The sequence below is a fragment of the Thamnophis sirtalis genome, unplaced genomic scaffold, assembly GCF_051295495.1.
Source record: "Thamnophis sirtalis isolate CommonGarterSnake01/CBP01778 unplaced genomic scaffold, rThaSir2_p1.2 scaffold_2, whole genome shotgun sequence".
NCBI classification, from domain to species: domain Eukaryota; kingdom Metazoa; phylum Chordata; class Lepidosauria; order Squamata; family Natricidae; genus Thamnophis; species Thamnophis sirtalis.
Genome location: NW_028261382.1, coordinates 113635071 through 113654657, shown reverse-complemented (window position 1 = coordinate 113654657; position 19587 = coordinate 113635071). Strand labels below are relative to the sequence as shown.

General features: G+C 44.3%; 1 protein-coding gene across 6 annotated transcripts in view; it reads left to right on the top strand.

Annotated features, from left to right (window-relative positions):
* Positions 1 to 815: 815 nt before the first annotated feature.
* Positions 816 to 19587, top strand: part of ZHX2 (zinc fingers and homeoboxes 2) — a 70615-nt gene continuing 51843 nt past the window's right edge. For 4 of the 6 annotated variants that reach the window (XM_087706726.1, XM_087706727.1, XM_087706724.1 and 1 more), the window contains exon 1: positions 821 to 1178. The gene's annotated coding sequence lies outside the window, so the exon portion shown is untranslated. Of the gene's footprint in view, positions 1179 to 19587 lie in introns of all 6 variants that reach the window. The other 2 variants (XM_087706729.1, XM_087706728.1) reach the window with 2 other exon arrangements.

The window sequence follows — 19587 nt, the reverse complement described above, 5'->3', positions numbered from 1 at the left end:
CTCCCCGTTGGCCCGTTTCATCCGTGAAATTAACGGGATTTTCATTAAAGATTCATCTATGATCCAGGTGAGGGTTCGGGAGCGTGTGAACGCGCAGGGCAGGTGCACGTAGCAAACACCCAAGTTTATTTGTTTATGGAAATGAGGGCAGTCAGGGAAGAAAGCGGTCAGGGTCCATGTGCCTTACTCAAGCCTTACTCAAGAGAGTCGCGGGAGGGGGGACGGAGGAGCAGAGATGAAACGCATCGGTGCGCTGCTTGCAGAAGCGAGCGAGAGTTAACCAAACTATGAACCTGCCTTTTTTTTTTTTTGCAACGAACCTACACTCCGATGGCTCTTTCGGGAAAACGTGCTCAGCCTCTGGCTTCGGGATTCAACGGTTCCGGCTAACTTACTTAAGGAGTAAGCCCTACCAGATTTAGGGAGAGGCGAAAGAAGTGAAAAACTCCGTTCAGCCTTAAAACCCAGGGGTGTTGGGGAGGCGTGGTCCGGGGACAAAGCTTACTTAGCAAGGACTTTAACAAGAATCTGGATTTAAACTAGGACTTATCTTAAGCAAGCAAGCAAGGAAGGAAAGAGACGGAGGGCATCCGAGATAAGACAGCCCCGAGGTCCAAGTGAAAGATGCATTCCGGGGTTAACGGCCGTGTGAATGAACTGCGTGGCAAAGTTAAATCCTCCTTACTTATTACGTTTGGATTAAAAGTTAACTGTCATGATACCAATGTTCACATTTAGGGAAAGGAGTCCTTAATTCGTCGGGAGAAGGGGACGCTGCTTTAAGAGACGCGCTGACACCCCCCCCCTTTTCTCTCCCCCCCCCCTCCCCGGGGAAAAAGAGTTCGCGGTCGAATTTTCGCCTCCGAAAACTTTCCAAGCAAACCCAGGGACCCCGATAGAGGAGCTGTGGATTGTATCGCATGCAAATACGCAAGCTGACGTAAGAGATCATGTGGGTTTTGGTGTAGATCGCCACCGCCGATCGGAGAGATTTTTTTTTTAATTTTTTTTTTAAAATCCTACTGTATGCCTTTTTTTCCCTTCCTCCCTAGAAGGGGGGCGATTGGGATAAGTGAAAGTCTCCCCGGACCGTCTCCTCGGCGTTCTAGAACGCGCACCGAGAGTTCCATTCGGGGGGGAAAGTTCTGCGTCTCAGCGTTCCAAAGCTTTGATCGCAGGTAAGGAGAGAAAAAAAAAATAACAACTTCGCCTTCCCTTCCCCTCCTCTCTCGCCCGCAAACACACACCATAAATTATTATTATTATTTTTAAAAAATGAAAAAAAAAGCGTAGCAGAAACACCGGCAGCCTTAATCGGAAAAACGTGGATGCCTTGCGGAGCCAGATTGGATATATTCCCTTTTTTTTTTTTTTGCCACATGGACTTCGGGGGTCTCCTGGTCCTGAGCTAGTCCAGCCAAGCCAATGCACTTCGACTTAACTTTTTTCCGCCCTCTCCCCTCTAAGAAAGAAACCCTCCCGGTTTGTGTTTTTTTTTTTTAAATGAAGACTTCAGTTGGGAAGAGGAGGGGCGAAAGCGAATACAATTCGAATTGGGACAAAAAGAAAAGGCATGGATGGGAGGAGGAAGGGGGGGGGGTCCGGTGCTTTCTCTTCCTCGCCCTTCTAATCAAACCGTATCGAGCGCAAGTTTAGGAAGGGGGATAAAGGGGCTGCGAGAGAGAAAGAAAGAAAGAAAAAAACGCCAGTCTCTCTTTTTTTTTTAAAAAAAATGTCTACGTTTCACTATGTCGACATCAGCCACAGAAAATATGGCGTCCGCTTTGGAGAGGGCGTTACGTAGAGCCCGAGGAAGACGATCTTGGGGAGGGGGAGAAATCGAGGCTTGGGGAGAAGAGGGGGTGGAGGTTGGAAAAAGGCACAACCCCCCCCTCTCCTTCTGCCACCCACCCCCCTGCAACACAACTGCGACCGGCAGTTGAATTCAAAAGAAGTGGTGTTTTTGCAACTCTCGGAAGGGCGGGTGGCGTCCTGGAATAAATAGCAAGACACAGCAGAAAGCAGCCAGTGCAGATGGGGGACGTGGGGAGGGGGGGGCATTTTCCCAGGCGAGAAACGGTCCCAGGTTTGCACTTGGGTTTCATTCTTTCCCCCACCCCCGGGCGATGGATCTCTTAAGGCCTCGTAATATGCTAGCTTGCGATAGCGTCTCTTTCACCCCCCCCCCAAAAAATCCCCATCCCTGCCCCCAGCTGCAGAGAGCGCTAGAAATGGCAGGAGACGTTGCATTAGATTGGCCCGGTTCAGCTGTTTTTAAACGAGCAATGTTTAAAAGCAAAACTTCATCCGTTCTCCTCTTTTTTCCCCCCCAAATTATTTTCCCCCTCCCCAGAGATTTTTTTTTTAATTTCAATCTCGCAGCTCATCCTCCCCGTCTTGCCCAAATACCTGATGCGTTCCAAAAGCTGCCCTGTCCAGAGCAAAACAAAAACAAAAGTTAATTCCTAACGGTGGGTTGGTTTCATTCCTGTTTTGTTCCTGTTCCAAAGGTCTCCCATGATCAGGAAAGGCAAATATATATATTTTCTTATTGAACGTGTTGGGGTCATGCCCATCCCCTTTGGAAAGACTTCCAGGTTACGACGTGTCTTGATTTTTTAATTCCCCCACTCCCCAGATTAATAAGTTTTCTCTCCCTGAGGATCCTTGCGAGTATTTGTCCTCTCCTATATAGATAATGTAAATAGCCAAGATTCTTCTCTCCCTCCCTCCCAAATCCCATGTCAGACTGAGAAGAGAGCTATTTTCAAGGAAGTGCAATTTCTATTTGCTGAGATCTTCCACCTGATCCGTTTGACTCCAAAGCCATGAGAGGGTTTTGTGCCCTCCACTACTTCCGGATCTCCCTTTGTTTGCTTGGTGTGGGGAAAGCTGTACAGCTTGGGTGGGTGGGTATCTTTTTTTTTAAAGGCACCAGGCCCTTTTTTTCCCCACCCCACCCCCCCTTTAAGATTCCCAAGCCCCTGGGTCACCTGCTCTTCTGCTGGTACAGAACCCATGTGCAAAAGGCAGCTGAGCAGTTTTTGAAGCTCCTTGTGCAAATCAGTCGCTGATTTTAAGATAGCATCTTCAACGGCTCACATAATTATTGGGTCATGGTCTCCTCCCACGCAAAACATACCTTCCAGACATGCTAGCTGGGGCTACCTTCACAGCTCTAGGAAGGAAAAGAGGTTTGAGGTTGAGAAAAGAGGGTTTAATATCCAGCTCATCAGAAGCAACGTCCATTAGCAAGTTTGTACACATTTGCATGTTGAGGAAACAGTGGAACCCATGTCTCTGCTCAACTGAAACTGGCATGCCTGCAAACAGTTTGTGGCAGCAGTGATGGTAATAATAAAAACATCATGGACTTTTCAGCTCCTAGGTCCGCATGCCAGAGGTGGCGTGCTGAGCCATTTTTGCCGGCATGCAAGCCATCAGCTCCCGCGCGCCACCTGATTTTCAGCCACTTTTGCCCTCCCAGGCTTCAGGAAAGCCTCCAGAGCCTGGGGAGGGTGAAACACACACCTCCCGTGCGCATGAGCGGGGGTCTCGCATGCATGCGCAGGGCAGGAGTCAAATGCGCAGGTGGGTGGGGCACATTGAATTTGGGTGTGGGCACGTGCGCAATAGCATGCGTGCACACGATTTTGGCACACCTTTACAAAAAGGTTAGCCATCATTGTCCTGGATTCTGGTTGGGTTTATACAACCCACGTAAGTCATAACGTTTTATATAAATGCAACTAATGAGATTTGGAAGCCATGGTTTATCATTTAGCATGTGCAGGCAATCAGTCTTGGTTTTAGTCAATAACCATGAGTTAGCAAACAGTGACTGCAATTTGTGGGTCTACTCTTAAAACATATATATGTGGTAAGATGTTGTCCAACCACGTAGTTTTTATTGTGCTGCATAATAATCTGTATTTCACTTAACTGGTTGTGCATTGTCCTGGAGAGAAATACTTAATAGCATCTCCCATCTTCCAACATTGGCATAGTGTTTTATTTTACTTTGTTTTATTATTTTATTTTGCTTTATTAAATGTATATGTTGCCTCATATCTAGTGACTCTACTTTTATTCAGCCTCTTCAAAAACAATCCGAGGGCAATGTTTCTTAACCTTTGCAACTTTGGAATGTATGGACTTCAACTCCCAGAATTCCCCAGAAAAGCTGGCTGGAGAATTCTGGGAGTTGAACTTGCAAAGATTGAGAAACACTGACCTAGAGGATAGTTAGTTTAGTTTAGTTTAGTTTATTTGTCTTGTATGCCGCCCACTCCCGAAGGACTCCGGGCGGCTCACAATAAACAAGGGAAGGGAGATAAATAGACAAAAACAACACTTTAAAATACGCAACATTCACAGTTTCCGTGGGGCTGGATGTTTCACAAGCCCCCCGGCCTGCTGGAGCAGCCAGGACTTGGTGACTTTGCGGAAGGCCGGGAGGGTAGTAAGGGTCCGGATCTCCACGGGGAGGTCATTCCGGAGGGCTGGAGCTGCAACAGAGAAGGCTCTGCCCCGGGGAGTCGCCAGCCGACATTGGCTGGCAGATGGAATCCGGAGGAGACCTAACCTGTGAGATCTAATCGGTCTATGGGAGGTAATCAGCAGGAGGCGGTCTCTCAGGTGAGCAGAAGATATGTTTATGATATTTGAAGATGACCTCAAGCTAAGGGAAATAGCTACTATCTTGCTGTTATTGTGAAGTCGTGTCCGACTCATCGCGACCCTGTGGACAATACTGTCCATGGGGTTTTCATAGCAAAGATACTGGAGTGGGTTGCCATTTTCTTCTCCATTGGAACACGGTTTGTCAGAATCCTCTGCTATGACTTGTTCATCTTGGGTGGCCCTACACAGCATAGCTCATAGCTTCATTGAGCTACGCAAGCCCCTTAATCTATGTAATCTATGATTACTATCTTAGAGGACAAAACCAAACACACAAATACCGACTGGGAATAGGTGGCTTGGGGTTTGGTTGTGAGAAGGATCTAAGATGAACATGGGGACACATGGGATGTAGTGGCCAAAAGGTCAGTGTTGGGCTTGACTCCTGAGAGACAATGGTGTCATTGGGTCTGTTGATTTGATCATCTCCGAAATGTTGTGTCCAGTTCTTTACCCGAGAAGCGTGGAGATGTGTGAACAGGTTCAGAGGAAGAGTTTGGAGGGAAGAGAGATCCGGGAATCATACTTTATGAAGAATAAAAGGCCTTTGCAGGTTTAGAAAACAGAACACCGATGGAATGGGATTGCAGTGCATCCAATAGGCAAAAGAGAAATGGATCTGTTTGTGGAACTGGATAGCTGGATAGACAGACCAATGGATTGCAATAAAAGCAACTCATGCTGCAATTTATGACAGTAAGAGCTGCTAAGCCATAACACTATCTACGTATCTAGAGGATTGGGAGTTTTCAAAAGGCTGATATCAGAATGTCACAGTTTTCTATGCTAACCAAGGGTTGGATTAGATCAGGGCTGTCAAACTTGTGTGCCAGATGTATCAGGTGCTGGCCACACCCACACCCAGTTTAGTGAAGGGCAAGAAAAAAAAGTCCCAATACGTCATGTGATGCTACTGTGACGACGTGAGTTTGGTACCCCTGGACTAGATGATCCCCAAACCCCTTTTCATTCATCCATTCATTCCGTAATTCAGGTTCCAACCTTCTTCAATTCAGTGTGCTCAGGAAGTATTCCTCTTCATCTCCCATAATTCCCAGCCCATTGTGGTCTCTCCATCGTCGTCCCTTCCAGACATATTGGAGTGTTTTTCATAATCTCAGATGGTTCCAGATTCAGGGGTGACTGTACCGTGTTTCCCTGAAAATAAGTCAGGTTCTTGTTTTCTTTTGACCCCAAGGAATACCTTATTCTCGGGGAGGTCTTATTATTTTTGAGGTGCAGGAGGCGGTGAGCATGGTCACCTCATGGCTGCTGCTGTGTTGCAATATTTGGGGGGGAGGGCTTATTTTAGCGCATGCGCTCAAAAGCCCGATTGAGCTTATTATCCAGGGAGGTCTTATTTTGGGGAAAACAGGGTAGCACTCTTAGGAATTGCTGTCGGCTCCTGAATTTTCTACTTGTTGAAAATAAATAGCTACACAACACCCTCTTATATTACTGTACTTTTTTTTTTAACCTTTGCAAACATTTTCCATTTTACTTTAATAAAATTTTAGCTGCTTTTCAAGCTTTTTTTTTAATTAAAGGATCTTTGACGTACGTACTTCAGGATGTTTTGTTATTCACAATGCATAACCAAGGAAGTAATTAGAAATAAGTGCATAATTATCCTTACGTAATTGCAGTAAAAGTGATATGTACTATATTTTACCCTGTTCCTTCTCTACGTTACCACCTACAGCTAAAAAAGATGAAGCAAGGACACAGTCTGGATAGGTTTACTCATTTTTAATTATTTACTTGAAATCTCGTACCTGTTTTTATAAAAATCAGCTTCGGTGTGGTTTCAAGGACTACAAAATCTTTTAAGACTTTTAAGAGAACCAAATAAATAATGAGCAGCTTAAGGAACACTTTTGTGCAGGATGTGCATCAGCAAATGAAAAAGGTGTTGGGTGATTTTAAAACTACTGACAATAAACAGCTATGCAGTCCTAGCATTGGTATAGCCCCATGATGGCGCATGCGCACACACCTCCCGCCAGCCAGCTGGACTTCGGATGTCTGCTATGCATGCTTGGGGGAGGGTTGCATGCAGGGGACACGCATATGCATGGAGGAAGGGTGCTGACATTGCATTTTGGCAGCTTGTGCATTGCATTATGGGTGTGGGCATGCACTAGCGCGCACACACACAAACACTTTCGGCATGTGATGACAGAAAGGGTTGTCATCACTGGTATAGCCTGCGGATGTAAAAACAGGTATTTGGGGTCTGTGTGAAATAATAGTTCTTCTCTCTTCTGTGTTGAGCAGATAATATGTCAAGTATTGTGTTCATGTCAGGGCACTGTACTTTAAACTAAAAGAAGTTTAGCAATCAGGACTGGAAACTTATCGGATCAGAGACTGAGAAAAATGGGAAAGTTGGTATTTGAGAAGACCAGGGGAAATGGGAAGTGCCACACACTTCAAATACTCGAGGACATGCCCACGAAGAAGACCAATGTGCGTTCTTTTTTCATCCCAGAATTCTTCAGTTGTAGGAAGTTTGGATTCCTTCGCGGAATAGGGTTGGTCTGAACAAGTCCTCTAATTATTTGATTCTCTGATCTTTCAGAATTAGGGTCTTATACTGGCTAACCAGATGCTACTGAGAGGCCTACAGAAAGGCCCAAGCGCCTGTTACCATATGCTCACATTATCACTGTTTCTAACCAAAGCAATTAAAATTCAGATTACACTTTGTCACCAAAGATATTGCCATCCTGACTAAATAGCTATTGATTAGGACTGCAAGAACTGGACTGCAAAGTCTGGATCATCACTAGGTGGAAACAAAGGGCTAGGATTTTCAATATCTTCTCGCTGTCACCTAGTGATTGTCTACAGTTCTTCAATCCTGATTTAGTAGTGCTTTTGACTCGATTTTGTTAGCCACCGTGAACATCTCAAAATCCACTGTTAAAACCATTGAGTTCACAGATCCACAGATATTTGGGAACTTTATGAAGAATAATTACTTTTTTATCTGTTTTGAATGTCTCCTCTTCTTCCTCAGGAATGTTCAGATGGGAGCCTTGAGGTTCTCCACCCCTCCCTACAAATTTGAGGAGGTTCTCCAGACCAGGGGCCACCAACCTTTCAGACATTAGGGACCACCAAATTCATAATTTTAAATCCCGTGGACCACTAATATGATTTTTTAAGAAGATAAATAGTATTTAGTGCAATATGAAAAATGCAAATAATTTTTCTGCGGAGCACCAAAATTTTCTCACGGACCACCAGTGGTCCACGGACCACCAGTTGGTGACCGCTGCTCTAGACCACCCCAAAGATTGCTGCCAGATGGTTTTTGATGTCATTAGCTGAAAAAAAGTAATGCAATATTCACTGTAATTATAATTAAACAGTCTTTGCACCTTCCACTTTGATGGGTTCAATCCCAGGCATGTCACCCTAAGATAGCATGTGTCTTAAGCTGTTTTGGCTTTGTATTTTGAGAGTGTCAACCCTACAAGATAGGCCACATCAGGAAACAAACTCCTTAGGAAGAGTAGAACTCAATTTAGATCAGCTCAGCCATAGAATCTTGCAATCCACATAGCAAGTCAAGGAGGAGTTAGTCTCTCCTTACTACTATTTTCCTTCCCAGGGTCTAAGAAATGCTTCCATCCTTTTCGTTTAGGTGTAATAATGTTTCAGGGGGACGTGGTGGCTCAGTGGCTAAGACGCTAAGGTTGTCAATCAGAAAGGTCGGCAGTTCGGTGGTTCGAATCCCTAATGCTGTATAACGGAGTGAGCCCCCGTTACTTGTCCCAGCTTCTGCCAACCTAGCAGTTCGAAAGCACGTAAAAATGCAAGTAGAAAAAATAGGAACCTTCTTTGTTGGGAAGGTAACGGCGTTCCGTGCGCCTTTGGCGTTTAGTCATGCCGGCCACATGACCACGGAGACATCTTCAGACAGCGCTGGCTCTTCGGCTTCGAAATGGAGATAGTACCACCCCCTAGTCAGGAACGATTAGTACATATGTGTGAGTCTGATCCCCCCCCCCCCCCGCTCAAGGTCACATCCATGACTGTTTTATAGAGAGAAAAAGCCTTCCCTATTGATTCCTGTACAGCTAAAGAGAGGTCTTGAATTTCTGCTTTGGTTGGTTCCATCAGAGGATTGTTGGTGAGGAGAGAGAAGGGGACAGAATGGCCCTTCACACGGTCAAAGGCGGTTTCAGTTCTTGTTTAACTAAAAAGAATGAACTTCCTTAAGGGCAGGGTGTGTAACGTACACACTTGCAATGCAGTGGTGTGAAAGTGAACTAGTGAGATGTTCGCTGTTGTTAATATCCCTTCATCTGGTTTTTAACTCGGTTCAGTTTTTTTACGTTTTAATTGTTAATCATGATGATGATTTTAGGTATAGATTGATTGTTTTAACCTGCTGATTTCATCCTGGGTAGCTAAAGTTAGAATCCCTTGTTTTGCAAGATGGGAAGCTATATAAATTGGATGGATGGATGGATGGATGGATGGATGGATGGATGGATGGATGGATGAATGGAATAAACAGACAGATAGAAAGATGCCATCATAAAAATGTTTGAGAAGAACTACAATCAATCATCTGCCTAAAACCTTGATGGCAAACCTAAGGCATGCGTGCCACAGGTGGCACACGGGGCCATATCTGCCGGCACACAAGCTGTCAGTTTCAGTGCGCATGCATGCGCCAGCCAGCTGATTTTCAGCCATTTCCAAATTTCCGGTAGGTCTGTTGGACCTGTTTTCCACTTTCCCCAGTCTCCGGAGGTTTTCCTGGAGTCTGGGGAGGGCGAACACGGCCTCTCCTGCCCCCCCCCGGGAGGAAATGCCAAGCTCAGCTTGGAGGCAGTGTGGCGCACGTGGAGTGGTTTGTGCACGCATGCACATGTGGGGAGGGCGCTTTGCATTATGGGTTCCGGGATGCGTGCGCGTGCTCATTTTTGGCACCCAACGACAAAAAGGTAAGCCATCACTGGTCTAAGAGGTTTTTGTATGCTTATCAGAGATGCCCAGCGGATTTTTCATCCTCCTAAAGTGCCTATTGATACTTACCTAGGTCTGTGATACCTTGGAATATTAACACAGCCTACGAGCAGTGATATATAGGGCATAAAGGTTCACACTTCTTTTTTGTTTTCAAGGATCTTGGTGATTTAATTAGCGCTGGCGGGGAGGAGGAAGGAGGGCACTTCTGCTCTGACAATTGCCTAGTCAGAATCCTCATGTCTAAAATGCCATTCTTCCCTATCGTTTTGGAAGATAAGTGAAATTACCCGAGAAGGTACTTCTAGCATAGAAATGTCCAAATACAGAGGAAGGAGGGAGGGAAGGAGAGAGAGAGAATGTAGATGGATCAAAGGCCAAGTGGGTTTGGCAAAAAAGAAATGAACAAATTTATAATCAGATAATTCCTAAATTAACTTATGCTAGGGCTAACTCGCACACATAAATCAAGCAGTAAAATTAATTGTGAACTGCAGGAGAACTCCTAAGATCAGAAGACCAGGAGATATCCTCAGAAGGTTTTGGAAGACCAAATGTCAAGGATGCTGACACTATCTGCTTTCCCCCCTAAATAACATGTATTGCAAGCCATTAGTCCAGTTTGCATGTAACATAAAAATACCTTTGTGATAGCAAACCTCCTCAAATTTTGGATTCTTCTCCGACACAGGTTGAGATCAGAACTTTCTTTCCATTCATACCAACAAGATGTTCACCCCAGCATGACGTCCTGTTAATGTGTCTCCTCTCTCCCCCTTAATATGTGCAGTTGCAGGTGTACAAGGGTCTAGGGGGATATGAGAACAAGTTACAAATGTAGAAATAGTGTAAACCTGATAGGTAGTTCCACTGTCCTTTAAGTAAATGGGGAAAAATAGTTCTGCTCAGCTATTGTACTCATAGACAGGTACATATGACAATTTTTTTGTGGATGGTATAGGTATATTTACAATTATAGGGACATGGTGGCTCAGTGGCTAAAACGCTGAGCTTGTCGATAGAAAGGTCGGCAGTTCGCTGGTTCGAATCCTGAGCGCCGCATAATGGAGTGAGCTCCTGTTACTTGTCCCAGCTTCTGCTAACCTAGCAGTTCGAAAGCATGTAAAAAACGCAAGTAGAAAAATATGGACCACCTTTGGTGAGAAGGTAACAGCGTTTCATGCACTTTCGGTGTTTAGTCATGCCGGCCACGTGACCATAGAGACGTCTTCGGACAGTGCTGGTTCTTCAGCTTTGAAATGGAGATGAGCACCACCCCCTAGAGTCGGGAACGACTAGCACATATGTGCAAGGGGAATCTTTACCTTTACCTTATAGATATATCTAAAATTACCTGTGAAACTCAAAAAATTAGAATATCGTGCAAAAGTTCATTGGTTCAGTGACCGTGGGATTACTGTGCTTGATTGTCCTCTCCATTCTTCTTCCATCTGGGTCCTTGGCTTCCAAATGAGATGCAAAAGTTGTCTCCATATTTCATTACTATAGGTCAGTGATGGCTAACCTTTTTGTCGTTGCGTGCTGAAAGCACACACACCCATAATGCAATGTGCATGCGCCCCCTGCATGCACCCCACTCCTGTGCATGCACATGCAACTCACTGTGCACACTCTACTCCCTGTGCATGTACATGCGACCCCTGTGCAAGCACTCATCCCCCCCCCACTGCGCATACGCGGCAGAGACCCCAAAACTAGCTAGGTGGCAGGAGGCGCGCGTGTATGTGTGGTGGAACTGAGCTGGGGGAACGTGCTCACATGCGCAGAGAGAGGGCTTTGCGTTCCACCTGTGGCAGGCGTGCCATAGGTTTGCCATCACGGCTATAGGTAATTCAGAGGCAGCAAATAGTTCCAAATTAGCTACCCCTACTTTGAGCAACACATTCATCGCTTTGCAGCAAGCCCTGGGCTCAGTCCCCAGCGTTTCCAAGCACTGCAGAGTGTATGCCATCTGCCTGAAACTCAATGCAAACTGCAGTTATGAAACGAGATGTTCCAAATTGGAAACACAGCAGGGGGCAAGTGGTTAAATCAGGTCTCATGAATATAACTAAGCAGTAGAAAGCAGTAACGGATGTGCCTACGGGCTCTGCTCTGGCTTGAAAACAGAGTTTCTTTGCCCCTGACTCGGTAGAAAGGCTGACCCACATAAGAGAGCTGAAAATTAGTTTCAGGTTTCTGTAAAAAGTTTCCTCTTTCCTACTTAGGGTGGTTGAAACAGATCATTTGTAAAAAGCAAGGTTTCAGCAATTTGTGTTAGCGAGCCTGGAAAAATAGATCAAACAAGTAGGCTGCACACTGTTGCACAGGAAAGTATGTTTTCCTCGCCTCTGTGGTACCATACTTCCTGAAAATTGTGTTCCTGAGGATTTGTTGTCCCCTTGCCTAATTGTGGAAGTTGCTCAGTGGCTAAGATGCTGAGCTTGTCGATTAGAAAAGTTGGCAATTCAGCGGTTTGAATCTCTACCGCCACGTAACGGAGTGAGCTCCCGTTACTTGTCCCAGCTTCTGCCAACCTAGCAGTTCAAAAGCATGTAAAAATGCAAGTAGACAAATGGGAACCACCTTTGATGGGAAGGTAACAGTGTTCCATGTACCTTTGGCGTTTAGTCATGCCAGCCACATGTCTTCGGACAGCGCTGGCTCTTCGGCTTTGAAACGGAGATGAGCACTGCCCCCTAGAGTTGGGAACAACTAGCACATATGTGTGAGGGGAACCTTTACCTTTTAGTTGTAGAAGATGAGCTGGGGATGATGAGCCATAGAGAGAGAAGAATTGGCAAAAGTAATCTTGTGAGAACACGTTGGTTGATAATACAGGTAGTTTTCAACTTATAACAGTTCTTTTAATGACCGTTCGAAATTAAATTGGCACTGGAAAAAGTGACATGTTTTTCACACAACCGTTGCGGCATCCTCATGCCCATGTGATCAAAATTCAGACTTTGGGCAACTGACTCATATTTATGACTGTTGCAGGGTCCCGGGACCACCTTGACTGGTGGAAGCCTTCTGACATGCGACGTCAGTGGGGAAGCCACTTAACAACTATGTGTCTAATTGAACAATTGCAGTGATTCGCTTAACAAGTGTGGCAAGAAAGGGCATAAAATGGGGCAAAATTCACTTAACAACCGTCTCGCTGAACATCAGGGCTCCATTGCGGTCATCAGCAAAGGACCACCTGTATTTTATTTTATTTTGGAAATGTAACTGAGTGGTCCAGGCTGAAGAAAGGCTGCTAGCTTGGGCTATTTCACGCCTTGTTTCTCAAGTTTAAGCCGATTAAAGGCTTTATATAAGGTAATAATTAACTGCTTTCTTTTAAAAGAAAAAGCAGGAAATTGCTCTGCTGTTCTTTAGAGATTTGTGATCTTGGGAGGTCCCTGAAGAAGGAATCAGAGGTTGTATTCAGCCGGTTCGGATCAGTTCACCTGAACCGGTTGCAGAAATCTCGGCCGCCCACTTGCCTGGGCTCTATGCTGTCCTATTTAGGCACATTTTGGAGGCCAGGCACATTTTGGAAGGTGCGAGAGCAAAGCACATGCATGGAAGGCCGGGCACATGCGTGGAAGGGCCACATGCGTACACAAAGTGGGCGGGCATGTGGCCAACCAGGGGTAACAACATGTGAAACCCTATAGTCAAATGAAAATGGATATAGGATGATGGTGTCATATATAAATATCTGAGTTAAAATACTTGAGTTAATATGAATTATGTTTGTTGACTGTGGAAGAGATGCACGAAAGTCTTTTTGTAACCAACTGATAACACTTTCTACAGCATGTAAAAGAAGGATGTTTTTTTTGGGGGGGGGGGGAATTGTTAAAAAAATGTGAAACCCACCGCTGGATGGAATCATGGCTTTAGAAGACATGCAGTGGAAGTGTATAGAAGAGACCAGTTCCCAGATTCTCCCAGATTCAATTTTCTCCGGAGTAAAAGCATCAGCTTTCTTTAGGGAAGCAGCAAATATCCGGAAAGTATTAGGAGATTGTTGTGCAAACCAACAGCTGCAAACGTCTCCATTACCAGTGCAAAGAACTGCCAAGTTGCTGGTACATAGGAAAGCAGTTGGAAAGACAACAAAGAGATCTTCACTCTTAGTGTACTTTGAAAAGGTTGGCTGGGAAGTAGTTGCTGGCATTCCCTTTAACGCCATTCATTTCCAAGTTGTAGCAAAGGCACTATTGAGAAGGGTGTTTGGAAAAGAATGACTTCAGGTAGGTACCAGACAACTTAACAGGGATGAGAATTACTCTTAACGCCTTAATTTGATATGATTAGGAACAGTGGATGAAAGAGGCTTTGCACCTGAACATAACAAAATAACAGAGTTGGAAGGGACCTTGGAGGTCTTGTCCAACCCCCTGCTTAGGCAGGAAACCCTACACCACTTCAGACAAATGGTTATCCAACATCTTCTTAAAAGCTTCCAGTGTTGGGGCATTCACAACTTCTGGATGCAAGTCCTTCCACTGATTAATTGTTCTAACTTTAGGAAATTTCTCCTTAGTTCTAGGTTGCTTCTCCTTGATTAGTTTCCACCCATTGCTTTATTGGAAGAAATATACTTCTGGGTTCAGTTCCAAGGTTTTTTTGGGGGGGAGGGGGGCGGGGAGACACTAGAAATATGGAGACTGCTTGGAAAGATAGTTTAATGGTGGACAGGATCACATGGTTTGAGGTCCTGGGCTAAAAGCCACATGGGTGAGAGAGAGAGATTTATACCCTCTGTTGGGCTTTAAATTTGAGCTTGTATTGTGATTGACTGTCAGACTCGCATGCAGGGCCAAGTCCCAAGTTTGGTTGACTCTTTCTGGGTGATGATGTAATGAAAGGGCTTTGGGATTGCTATTATGGCTCTGCATGAAGGAGATAGATCTTTGTTATGTAGAATAGACCGGCCCATTGACAAAGGTGGGGCTGCCTCCCTTTTAGGGGAAATATTTTGTCCTTTTAATATTTCCTAAAATATTTAATTTTTCTACAGCTTCTTGTCCTACCCTCCAGTGCTTTGGAGAATAGTTTTACTCCCTCTTCTTTGTGGGAGCCCCTTAGAATGATATTGGAACACTGCTATCATGTCTCCCCTATATGTTTTAGTATACTAATCATCTTTGTTTCTGTTCTCTGCATTCTTTGTACAGGTGAAACTCGAAAAATTAGAATATCGTGCAAAAGTTCATTTATTTCAGTAATGCAACTTAAAGGTGAAACTAATATATGAGATAGACTCATTACATGCAAAGCAAGATAGTTCAAGCCGTGATTTGTCATAATTGTGATGATTATGGCTTACAGCTCATGAAAACCCCAAATCAACAATCTCAGAAAATTAGAATATTGTGAAAAGATGCAATATTCTAGGCTCAATCAGCTCTAGATCAGCTAATTAAGCCACAACACCTGCAAAGGGTTCCTGAGTCTTTAAATGGTCTCTCAGTCTGGTTCAGTAGGAATCACAATCATGGGAAATACTGCTGACTGACAGTTGTGCAGAAAACCATCATTGACACTCTCCATAAGGAGGGAAAGTCTCAAAAGGAATTGCAAAAGAAGTTGGATGTTCCCAAAGGGCTGCATCAAAGCACATTAATAGAAAGTTATGTGGAAGGGAAAAGTGTGGAAGAAAAAGGTGCACAAGCAGCAGGAATGACTGCAGCATGGAGAGGATTGTCAGGAAAAGGCCATTCAAAAGTGTTGGGGACTTTCACAAGGAGTGGACTGAGGCTGGAGTCAGTGCATCAAGAGCCACCACACACAGACGGATCCTGGACATGGGCTTCAAATGTCGTATTCCTCTTGTCAAGCTGCTCCTGAACAACAAGCAGCGTCAGAAGCGTCTTATCTGGGCTAAAGAAAAACAGACCTGGTCTGTTGCTCAGTGGTCCAAAGTCCTCTTTTCTGATGAGAGCAACTTTTGCATCTCATTTGGAAACCAAGGACCCAGAGTATGGAGGAAGACAGGAGAGGCACACACAGCAAGATGCTTGAAGTCCAATGTGAAGTTTCCACAGTCTGTGTTGATTTGGGGAGCCATGTCATCTGCTGGTGTTGGTCCACTGTGCTTCATTAAGTCCAGGGTCAATGCAGCCGTCTACCAGGAGATTTTGGAGCACTTCATGCTTCCTTCCACAGACGAGCTTTATGAGGATGCTGACTTCGTTTTCCAGCAGGACGTGGCACCTGCCCACACTGCCAAAAGCACCAAAACCTGGTTCAATGACCGTGGGATTACTATGCTTGATTGGCCAGCAAACTCGCCTGACCTGAACCCCATAGAGAATCTATGGGGCATTGCCAAGAGAAAGATGAGAGACATGAGACCGAACAATGCAGAAGAACTGAAGGCCACTATTGAAGCATCCTGGTCTTCCATAATACCTCAGCAGTGCCACAGGCTGATAGCTTCCATGCCACGCCGCATTGAGGCAGTAATTGCTGCAAAAGGGGCCCAAACCAAGTACTGAGTACATATGCATGCTTATAGTTTTCAGAAGTCCGATATTGTTCTATGTACAATCTTTGTTTTATTGATTGCACATAATATTCTAATTTTCTGAGATTGTGGATTTGGGGTTTTCATGAGCTGTAAGCCATAATCATCACAATTATGACAAATCACGGCTTGAACTATCTTGCTTTGCATGTAATAAGTCTATCTCATATATTAGTTTCACCTTTTAAGTTGCATTACTGAAATAAATGAACTTTTGCACGATATTCTAATTTTTCGAGTGTCACCTGTAGAATCTCAACATCTTTTTGTTTTTTTACATTTGGTGATGATAAAGCACCATTTCGCATCTGGAGCAGATGGTAATTTCATCCTGTCCAGTGGATAGATAGATAGACAGCTTTTATCAATCTGGTGCCCTACAGATGGGTCCCCCAAAAAAATATTTTCCCGTAAATAAGAGCCCTTTACTCCCACAATGGGGACCATATTTTCTGTTGCTAAGCAAGTTAGTTGTTAAGTGAGTCATGCCCAGTTTTATAATCTTTTTTGCCACTGGTCACCAAATCACTGCAGTTATTAAGTGAATCATAAAACGAATCTCTTTCCCTCCTGAGTTTGCTTGTCAGAAACCACTGCAAAACTTGGAAATGGCAACCTCAATCCTCGTAAATACACAATGGTTGCCAAGCGCCCAAATTTTGATCATGTGACCATTAGGACGTGATGGTTGCAAGAGGACCGGTCCTAAAGTCACTTTTTTCAGTGCCATTGTAACTTTCAACAGTCCCTAAACAAACAGCTGTAAGTCTTCAGGTCTTCTCAGACAAGACTTGTCCTTCCCAAGTTCTTTGACCGTTAAGCAGATGTTTGAACTCTTGAGTTGATCAAACAGCTTTTGGCAGCCTATCTCTAAGCCTTGCAGGCATCTGGAACTGGTAGCTTTCCAATCCTTAATCCCTTTCTGAGATTATTTAAAACCAGATTCTTAACAAGTGTGTCTCTGTGGCAGCCCAGTTCATAGCAGACTCATAGTAACTTTTCCCTCTCCTGGTTTTATTAATGGTTTCCTTTTTAGCAAATGTGTAAGCCCATTAACCACAGTTTATAGGCTGCTCATCTGCTTCGAGGGGAGATCATTGTGTGAAAATCCACCAACACTCCCTTTCAAACAGAGCAAGGATCTCTCTCTCTCTCTCTCTCTCTCTCTCTCTCTCTCTCTCTCTCTCTCTCTCTCTCTCTCGCTCTCTCGCTCTCTCTCTCTCTCTCTCTCTCTCTCTCTCTCTCTCTCTCTCACACACACACACACACACACACACACACACACACACACACACACACACGGCACTGCAGTGATTCCAGGGTGTTAAAGAAACCCCAGGGCAGTTAAGTGAGCTGAGAAAGTGAATTGATTTCTTGTTGTAAGGTCAGCAATATGTATTCGCGTATGTTTACTGTTTTTTTTCTTTTCAGGGGCTGCTATTTGCTGAGTGAGGGGCTGCACTCAGCCCCTTTCAGGCAAATTATTTAAAAAAGACCCTCTCTCCCTAAAATGAGGCAACTTGCTGAACAAACTTGTTTGTGTGTGGTTTGCATTTTATTTTAAATCTTCTGCTCTCTCCGAAGCAGGAGGGAAGGAAACAAGGCCTTAACCACCAGTAAATCACACTGAAAGAACCAGCTATGTTCTTCAGACACCTTCATCTCCCATTCAGCAACACTGTGCTAATACAAGAATTGTGTCACCACCTTAAACTAACTGCAGAATCCTCAATTTGGCAGTTCAAAGCTTTGTTATAAAAATAATAATTGAAAGCTCAACAGAGCTGTGCTCTGCATGCCAAAAAATCCATTTCTAGTTGAATGCCTGGAATTAAGATTGAGAAATAATGCTGTTTAATATTTCGGTGAATGGTTGCTACTCAGACCAAAGGGAGGCATCTTTCTAGTTTAGGGCTGGGCCACCATGGCAACTTTACAACCTGTGGACTTCAACTCCCAGGATTCCTGAGCCGGCCATGTAGAGTTGGAAGTCCAGAGGGCATAATTTGCACAGTTCTCCACATTTGTTCTAGGCCAGGGGTGTCAAACTCACGTCATCATGTCATCACAGTGTGGGTGCATAAACAGAGGGATAGAATCAAGATCACGTGAAGGGTTAATACCACTTTCTAATGCCTTGGTAAGGCCACACTTGGAATACTGCATTCAGTTTTGGTTGTCACGATGTAGAAAAGATGTGGAGACTCTAGAAAGAGTGCAGAGAAGAGCAACAAAGATGATTAGGGGACTGGAAGCCTGAAACATATGAAGAACGGTTGCAGGAACTGGGTATGTCTAGTTTAATGAAAAGAAGGACCAGGGGAGACATGATAGCCGTGTTCCAATATCTCAGAGGTTGCCACAAAGAAGAGGGAGTCAAATTATTATCCTACCTGAGGGTAGAACAAGAAGCAATGGGTGGAAACTAATCAAGGAAAGAAGCAACTTAGAAGTAAGGAGAAATTTCCTGACAGAACAATTAAGCAGTGGAATAACTTGCCTCCAGAAGTTGTGAATGCCCAACACTGGAAGTCTTTAAGAAGATGTTGGATAACCCTTTGTCTGAAATGGTGTAGGGTTTCCTGCCTAAGCCGGGGGTTGGACTAGAAGACCTTCAATGTCCCTTCCAACTCTCTTATTCTATTCTATCATCATCATTCTTATTATTTCTATTATTATTATTTTAGTACATAAAAAAGTTATAGGTAAGGAGGCCCTCAAAGGCATCGCTACAATGAAGTCCTACCTGCTTCAGCTTTTTATCTTCATTAGTTGTTGCTGGATTTAGTGTTTGTTTTGTAAATACTGTATCAATTATTCACAGCCACTTTGGCACTGCGACTCTTTCCTTGCAAATAGAGGCCCTCAATCAGCAAAGACATTGGAATTCATTATCATACTAGTAAATGAAATTGCATTACAGGTAGTCCTCAACGTACGACCAAAACTGAGCCCAAAATTTCTGTTGCTAAGTGAGACATTTGTTTTGGCCCCATTTTACAACCTTTCTTGCCTCGGTTGTTAAGTGAATCGCTGCAGTTGATAAGTTAGTAACGCGGTTGTTAAGTGAATCTGCCTTCCCCATTGGCTTTGCTTGTCAGGCGGCTGCAAAAGGAGATCACATGACTCCAGGACACTGCAACCGTCATAAGTATGAATCAGTTGCCAAATGTCTGAATTTTGATTGCGTGACCAGGAGGATGCTGCAAACATTGTAACTGAAAAACGGTCATAAGTCACTTTTTGTGTGGGGAATTCTGGGAATTGAAGTCCACAGGTCTGAACATTGCCAAGGTTGGATACTCCTGATCTAGCCCATATTGTGCCTTTTTATTACAGAGAATATTGTGGGATAATTTGCAAAGGCTTTTAAATGTCCAGGTGTACTTTAT